Source organism: Piliocolobus tephrosceles, chromosome 9 (genome assembly GCF_002776525.5).
Source record: "Piliocolobus tephrosceles isolate RC106 chromosome 9, ASM277652v3, whole genome shotgun sequence".
Taxonomy (NCBI): Eukaryota; Metazoa; Chordata; class Mammalia; order Primates; family Cercopithecidae; genus Piliocolobus; species Piliocolobus tephrosceles.
The window spans coordinates 96552-104964 of NC_045442.1; the positions used below are offsets into that span (position 1 = coordinate 96552).

At 49.5% G+C, this 8413-nt stretch overlaps 1 long non-coding RNA gene across 1 annotated transcript; it reads left to right on the plus strand.

Annotated features, from left to right (window-relative positions):
• Positions 1-3739: 3739 nt before the first annotated feature.
• LOC116418904 lies at positions 3740-8013 on the plus strand. Its single transcript, XR_004229113.1, has 5 exons — positions 3740-4412; positions 6907-6995; positions 7080-7147; positions 7225-7373; positions 7524-8013. It is a non-coding gene; the product is annotated as an uncharacterized LOC116418904 (long non-coding RNA).
• The last annotated feature ends 400 nt before the right edge of the window (positions 8014-8413 follow it).

Genomic DNA, 8413 nt, shown 5'->3' on the forward strand with positions numbered 1-8413 from the left:
CCCGGGCCACAGAGTGAGACTCCGTCTCAAAAAAAAAAAAAAAGAGCTCTGTACACTATAAGAAGTATACCAAGACATGGCCGGGCCTCACGCCTGTAATCCCAGCACTTTGGGAGGCCGAGGCGGGTGGATCACGAGGTCAGGAGATCCAGACCATCGTGGCAAACACGGGCAAACCTCGTCTCTACTAAAAAAACACAAAAAATTAGCCAGGCATGGTGGCAGGTGCCTGTAGTCCCAGTTACTTGGGAGGCTGAGGCAGGAGAATGGTGTGAACCCAGGAGGCGGAGCTTGCAGTGAGTGGAGATGGTGCCACTGCACTCCAGCTCAGGCGACAGAGCAAGACTCCGTCTCAAAAAAAAAAAAAGAAAAAAAAAAGAAGTATACCAAGACATAAAGACCACTGAGGCAAGATGATGAACTCTTTTTGTTTTTTTTTTTAAGACAGAGTCTCACTCTGTTGCCCAGGCTGGAGTACAGTAATGCAATCTCCGCTCACTGCAACTTCCACCTCCGAGGTTGGAGTGATTCTCCTGCCTCAGCCTCCTGAGTAGCTGGGATTACAGGCGCGTGACACCACGCCCAGGTAATTTTCGTATTTTTAGTAGAGACAGGGTTTCACCATGTTGGTCAGGCTCGTCTCGAACTCCTGACCTCGTGATCCACCTGCCTCGGCCTCCCAAAGTACTGGAATTACAGGCATGAGCCATCACGCCCGGGCTGATGATGAACTTTTTATTAAAAAAAAAAACCTTTGGTTGCGTGTGGTGGCTCACGCCTGTCATCTCAGCACTTTGGGAGGCTGAGGCAGGCAGGTCACTTGAGGTGAGGAGTTCCAGACCAACCTGGCCAACATGGCAAAATCCCATTTCAACTAAAAATTTTTAAAAAGTAGCCAGGTATGGTGGTGCATACCTGTAATCCCTCTACTTGGTAGGCTGAGGCATGAGAATTGCTTGAACCTGGGAGGCAGAGGTTGCAGTGAGCCAAGATTGCACCACTGTACTCCAGCCTGGGTGACGGAGTGAGACTGTCTCAAAAATAAAACCAAACAAAAAACCTTCTTTCATTGCCAGACATGGTGGCTCACACCTGTAATCCCAGCACTTTCCCTGGGAGACTGAGGTGGGATGATTCCTTGAGCCCAGGAAGTCAAGACCAGCCTGGGCAACAAAATGAGATCCCAGTGCTAAAAAAAAAAAAAAAATTATCTGAGCAAGGTGGCACATGCCTGTGGTCCTACCTACTCAGGAGGTTGAGGCAGGAGGATTGTTTGAGCCCAGGAGGTAGAGGCTGCGGTGAGCCATGTTTGCACCACTGCACTCCAGCCTGGGTGACAGTGAGGCAGTGTCTCAAAAATAAATAAATAAATAAAAATTAAAAACCTTCTTTTAAGTTGGACAGTTTATATAAAAGAGAATTGGCTACACATGTATGAAATTTATTCTACCTCACTACTATTCTTTTTTCTTTTTTTTTTTTTTTTGAGACGGAGTTTCGCTTTTGTTGCCCAGGCTGGAGTGCGATGGTGTGATCTCAGCTGACTGCAACCGCTGCCTCCTGGGTTTAAGCGATTCTCGTGCCTCAGTCTCGCCAAGTGGTTGGGATTACAGGCATGCGTCACCATGCCTGGCTAATTTTTTTTTTTTTTTTTTTGAGAGGGGGTCTTTCTCTGTTGCCCAGGCTGGAGGGCAGTGGTGTGATGTCAGCTCACTGCTTCCTCTGCCTCCTGGGTTCAGGCAATTCTTCTGACTCAGCCTCCAGAGTAGCTGGGATTACAGGCGTGCACCACCATGCCCAGCTAATTTTTCTATCTTTAGTAGAGATGGGGTTTCACCATGTTGGCCAGGCTGGTCTTAAACTCCTGACCTCAAGTGATCTGCCTGCCTCGGCCTCCTGAAGTGCTGGTATTACAGGTGTGAGCCACTGCACCTGGCCGGAGTCTCTCTTGTTGATTACCTCAGCCAAAGTGCCTTCTGAAATAGTACCACAGATGTGTGCTTCTAGTTCTGTTTGTAGTAGAAGGCACGGCATGTACCGTCATTCACCCTGCCTGCTCCATCTGCATCCCCCTCACATCTAGCAAGAGTTTTCCTTTACACAGGGCTTATTACTCCTCTGCTGATCACTTGCCTATGCCTTCTCTTGGAGTTAACACCCTTGCCAAGTCCTAAGTGGCCTTTGAAGATCAGGCCCTGCTTAGCTCTGGGCTCCTGTCTCTCTTTGATATCCTCTCTACTTTTCTCAAACCTGTCAAAACTGGATTTGGACTCCGTGACACTGGGGTTGGAAACATGCTTTGTCCGCATCTTCCCAGGGTGGCACTCAGGCCTGCACTAGCTAAGGTAGCCCTGCGGCAGGGTCCAACTCTACCTTATTGTTAATTTGTTTATTGTCTGCGTCCGCTAGAGCTGGGGTGAAGAGGGCAGCCAGATCAGACATGAGGAGGCCTGGGAGGCTAAGGCATCTTCGGTTTTGGGCAGTGCTGCTAGAAACCACGAACATTACTCATCTTGCAGCATGTGTGCACATGGGGTGACCCGGGGGCCTCCTCGAATGCAGCGTCTACGCCTAGGGAATGGACGCACTATTACCAGTTCCGCCCTGGGAGGATTCATCGGTAACCTACTGAGCACAGAGGCCGGTGCGCACCCATGGAAAAGCCCGCGCTCGCGAGTCCTCCTGGTGCCGGGGCCCCAGAGCATTCAAGACCCGTCGACCGTGAGGCAGGTCAAGGGGTACACAGGGTGCGAGTTCGTTAGTCAAAAGCGGGGTGCGGGCGCGAGCCACGGGCACGGGAACCTCGCGCCGCCGACCGGGGCCCTAGGCCCGACGACGGCAGGTAGGGCGAGTGGAAGCACACTTGGCTGGGACGTGCCCCAGGCACCATCCGGGTGGCTTCCGGCGCGGGATGTCCGCAGCCCCGCAGCTTCCAGGACGCTAGACAATCTGCGACTGATCAGCTTCCGCCGGTTTGGGGATAAAGGGAAGACAGGCTCGCGGGGAGTGGGAACGCCTGAAGGCCGTGCCTCTCCTTTCAGGTGGGCCAGGGGCAAGCCGGTAAGAGCCTGGGGCAAGGGATAGAAAGAGGACCACCTCATCACAACCCAGAGCTCAGGACTCCTATACAGTCCCATAGGGAACAGGCGGCCGCCATTCCCCTCCCCCACGCTGGCGGGTAAGGCTAGAGAACGGTTTCTTTTTTTTTTTTTTTTGAGACGGAGTCTTGCTGTGTCGCCCAGGCTGGAGTGCAATGGTGTGATCTTGGCTCACTGCAACCTCCGCCTCCTGTGTTCAGTGATTCTCCTGCGTCAGCCTCCCGAGCAGCTGGGATTACAGGCGCCCGCCACCACGCCCAGCTAATTTTTGTATTTTTAGTAGAGACGAGGTTTCACCAGGTTGGCCAGGCTGGTCTCGAACTCCTGACCTCAGGTGATCCACCCGCCTTGGCCTCCCAAACTGCTGGGATTACAGGTATGAGCCAACGCGCCCGGCCTGAGAACGGTTTCAAGGAAGAGGCATGCGCATGAAACAATTATAAATCGCTGAAACTCCCAAATTCAATATTCGCGGGAAGGCGCAGCCGCAATAAAAAGCCGGGAGGGTTTATGGGTGCGGATGCTGAGCCCAAAACCCAAGCGTGGAATAATCCGCCGGCGGGAGGTTGGGTGGGGGGTGGTGGCTCTTGAAGTTACGCTTGAGCTAGAGCTCTTTGTGACGCAACCTGGCGGTGCGGGCAGCTGGCTGCGCGTGTGCAGAGCTCGCACAAAAGGCCTTACTTAGGTTGCGCAGGCGCCCGCTGGCCAGAGTCGCAGAGGGTCCGCGTTTGCAGTCCAGCGACCCCGTGGGTGCTGTTTTTGCGAGGACTGTTTGTCCTCATAACTCTGGGAGGGCCACAGGGACCTTGGCGAGCTGCGGGCTGCCATCCAGAGCCGTGAGTGGTTCGCTGAATCTCCGCACCGCCGCTGAAGCTTGCAGGCTGGCCGCCTCCGCTGTGTGAGAAGTCGGAGGAGGTGGAGCGGAAGCGGCCGCCGCAATTTCCTTTCCTCCACGTTGGCTCTCAGCCTTCCCCAAGGTCCGGGGTGCCGACAGCTGCTGTTCAAGACAGCTTTGGGGGTGCGGTCGCTGGACGAGAAGGTGTTGGGTGTTGGAGTCGCCGGGGAGGGTGCATCCGCCCGGTTTTTGTTCCGTGTGGGGGCGGTGCGGGCCGGGGGGCACCGCGGAGGCGGAGGACAGCTTAATTGGCCCTCTCAGGTCTGGTCCTCTTCCCTGCCTTGCATTTTTGTTTCAACGCCGGACCGCGTATAAGAGACCATGATGTTGGACACCGAAGGTGGAAAGGGGATTCGTGGTGAAGGTCTGGGGCTTGCCCTGGTCTTGCTCGGCAGATGAAGTCCAGAGGTTTTTTTCCGGTGAGTTAGAACTAGGTCGCGGGAGTTCGAGGCCGGGGCGGGCGGGCGGGCAGCCGGGGCGCCCTTTGGCGAGGCGCGGGCGACTGCACTCACCGCTGTGTCGCTCGCGCCCGGCCGGCCGCTGTTACGCAATGGAAATTTCGAAAGCCCCGCCCGTCCTCCTGGCCTTTGAGAGTGCGGCACATCTGGCAGACTTTTTCTTTACTTACCTGTGAACACCAGCTTTTCTTTTATGGGTGTCTTTTTTTCTTCTGAGTTGGAGTCTCTTGTCACCCAGGCTGGAGGGCAGTGGGGCGATCTCGGCTCACTGCAACCTCCGCCTCCTGGGTTCAAGCGATTCTTCTGCCTCAGCCTCCCGAGTAGCTGGGACTAGAGGCGCGCACTACCACGCCCGGCTGATTTTTGTATTTTTGGTAGAGAGGGTGTTTCACCATGTTGGCCAGGCTGGTCTCGAACTTCTGACCTCAAGTGATTCGCCCACCTCGGTTTCCCAAAATGCTGGGATTACAGGGGTGAGCCACCGCGACTGGCCCGGTGTCTTATTTCGAGAGGATAAATTGTCGTAGGTGGGATTTCCTCCTCAATCTTGAGAAAACCTCCGAGTAATTAGACAAATAATAGTAATGTTTTGCAGCGTCTTGAAATGTAACATCTTGTTTCTAGTTTTGATGTTTCCTTGAAAAGGAGCATTCTTCGGAAAGTTAAAATGTCACGTCTTAATTTCAGTTTTCCTAATCAAGATTTGGTAATTGAAGAGTGTTTGCTCATTTAGTACAGTTGAAGACACTAAAGCCCAGGGAAGTTTTTTTGCAGTACATAGGTTTCCTGAGTATTTTCTATCAGAATGTCCTTGTTCCCATTATTAGACTGGAAAAAAGAAATCAGACAGATAAAATTCTATTTGGATGAAATTGATAGCTTTTGGCAAGACGTTTGTAGTATTGACTTAACTATGTGAGTTTAGTGTCAGTAACGGAAAACGACCTGTAAAACAAGAACCAAGTACACTGGAAGCCACCTTGCAGGGGGCAACACTGGGTTTGGCTTCAGCCCTGCAACTTGGAGCATTTTAGCTTGGTAACACTGATCCCCTTTGAGGTGAGTATTGGGCCTGTAAATTGGATTTGAATGAGGAACCGCAATGTGGCTGCTGGTAAGGTAAAACTGACAAATGCGCCAGAGCAAAACAACTCGCAATGAAGTATGTTTGCTGTAAAGTCACAAAGTCTAGGCTTGATAATGTTCCGAGAAATTAATAAAAGATGTGTGATGTAGACGTGAGTAGCAAGGACTTGAGAGGAATTCATTCTGAAACTGCTTTGAATATTGGATGTTGTTGATGGGTTGGAAACGTATCACCTTGGGAGTGAGGTTTTTTTTTTTTATTGGAGTTCTAGGAGTTGGTAATATCGTGGTCATTATATATAGGCTGAAGGGGTGGCCTGCCCCTCCACACCTGTGGATGTTTCTCTTGTTAGGTGGAACAAGAGACTTGAGAAAAGAAATAAGACACAGAGACAAAAGTATAGAGAAAGAAAAAGTGGGCCCAAGGGAGTCCGGCGCTCAGTATACAGAAGACCCGGGCCAGCACCTGTCTCTGAGTTCCCTCTGTATTTATTGATTGTTATCTTTACCATCTTAGAAAAAGGGAAGTGGCAGGATAATAGGATCATTATAGGGAGAAGGTACATATTAATAAAGATCACTGTGACATGAATAAGGAAAAATGCTGTGCCTTGATAGGCATATGCAAACATCTCCATAAACCTTTTTAGTGCATGAAGAGCAGCATTGCCGCTAGCACGTCCCACCTTCAGCCGTAAGGTGGTTTTCTCCTTTCTCAGTAAACAACATACAATCACCGAGATGTTCCATTGCCCAGGGACGGGCAGGAGACAGATGCTTTTCTCTATCTCAACTGCCAAGAGGCTTTCTTTCCTCTTACACTAGTCCTCCTCAGCACAGACCCTTCACGGGTGTCCCCCGGGTGTCAGGCTGGGGGACGATTAGGTCTTTCCCTTCCCACGAGGCCGTATTTCAGACTATCATATAGGGATAAACCTTGGACAATACCTAGCTTTCCTAGGCAGAGGTCCCTGTGACCTTCCGCATGTATATGTCCCTGGATACGTGAGATTAAGAGAATGGTGATTACTTTTAACCAGCAAGCTGCCTTCAGGCACTTGTTTAACAAAGCACATCCTGCACAGCCCAAAATCCATTAAACCTTGAGTCACCACAGCACATGTCTTGCAAGGACAGGGTTGGGGGTGGGGTCACAGATTAACAGCATCTCAAATACAGAACAAAATGGAGTCTCTTATGTCTACTTCTTTCTATATAGACACAGTAATAGTCTGATCTGTCTTTTCCCCACAATAGGCTTCACAAGTTACATAATTTGTAGTGGGGACATGGAATAGACATTTCATCTGTGTCACCCAGAGGTGGTTTTAGGTTTTAAATTCTGTATTAACGGTTGTTTTCTTTCCAGACTGCAAAATTCAAAATGGGGAAGAAGGTATAACAGCACTGGCAGAAGAGCTGGCTTTGAGAGGATGAGGCGTGATGGTTATGGTGGAGGTATGTGAGGATTTGCAAGGTTCGGCAAGTAGTGTGTTCCTTTGTCTTGGTGTTTTATTTGATTGATTGTACTTTGTCTTTCAGGGTATGGAGGCTAGGACGATTACAATGGCTATAATGATGGCTATGGATTTGGGTTAGATTTGGAAGAGGTAAGGTAAAAATTGAATTTCTCTGTTGAAGGATGCTTACACTGTTGTTCATCTGGACCTCAATTACTGTTTTTCAGGAATGTCTGATCACAGATACAGGGATGGTGGCTGTACTTTCCAGAGCACAACAGGACACTGTATGCATGCGTGGATTACATTACAGAGCTACTGACAATGAGACATGCATGGATTACCTTACAGAGCTCCTGAGAATGACATTTATAATGTAAGTGTAAGATGAACTCACAAGTCAATATTTCAGTATGGCAGTAAAAGTCTGAGCCTTATTCTATAAAGTGAGCACTACGTTAGAAATTTTGGTTTTATTGTAACATTAGAAAGTTGATTTAACTCTTGGAAATGCCTTGTGTTGTAGTTTTTTTCACCGCTCAATCCTGAGAGAGTACACATTGAAATTGGTCCTGATGGCAGAGTAACTGGTGAAGCAGATGTCGAGTTTGCAACTCATGAAGATGCTGTGGCAGCTGTGTCAAAAGACAAAGCAAATATGCGGAAGTGTGATTGAGCATTTGTGGGTTCTTAACAGGTGATTATGTGACTAACGTTTACAATTGAGAAATAGAAAAATAATATATGAGAAGTTTCCTCTCCAGTAATAGATTAATTCTTGGAGGATGGGGGGCAGTGTGTTGAAGCAGGTTTGGATTTTTAAAATTAGTATAACAAGGATTTGTGATACGCACATCTTGAAGTATATATCCTTAATTGACAAGATAGATGAATATGTAAAGGCTAGAGTTTGGAGTTAAAGTAGATGACCTAAGAGAAGTAGCTAGAATTTTCTTTGCCAAAGTATTTGAAGTTCACAGATCTGCTTGTTTAAAAACTTTATAGAGGCCGGGCGCGGTGGCTCAAGCCTGTAATCCCAGCACTTTGGGAGGCCGAGGCGGGTGGATCCCGAGGTCAGGAGATCGAGACCATCCTGGTTAACACGGTGAAATCCCGTCTCTACTAAAAATACAAAAAACTAGCCGGGCGAGGTGGCGGGCGCCTGTAGTCCCAGCTACTCGGGAGGCTGAGGCAGGAGAATGGCATGAACCCGGGGGCGGGGGGCCGGAGCTTGCAGTGAGCTGAGATCCGGTCACTGCACTCCAGCCTGGGCGACAGAGCGAGACTCCGTCTCAAAAAAAAAAAAAAAAAAGTGCTTATCCTGTTTTGTTTCACCAACAAACATTTTCAAACTTTTTTTCTCATTTCAGAACACAGATATGTAGAACTCTTCTTGAATTCTACAGCAGGAGCAAG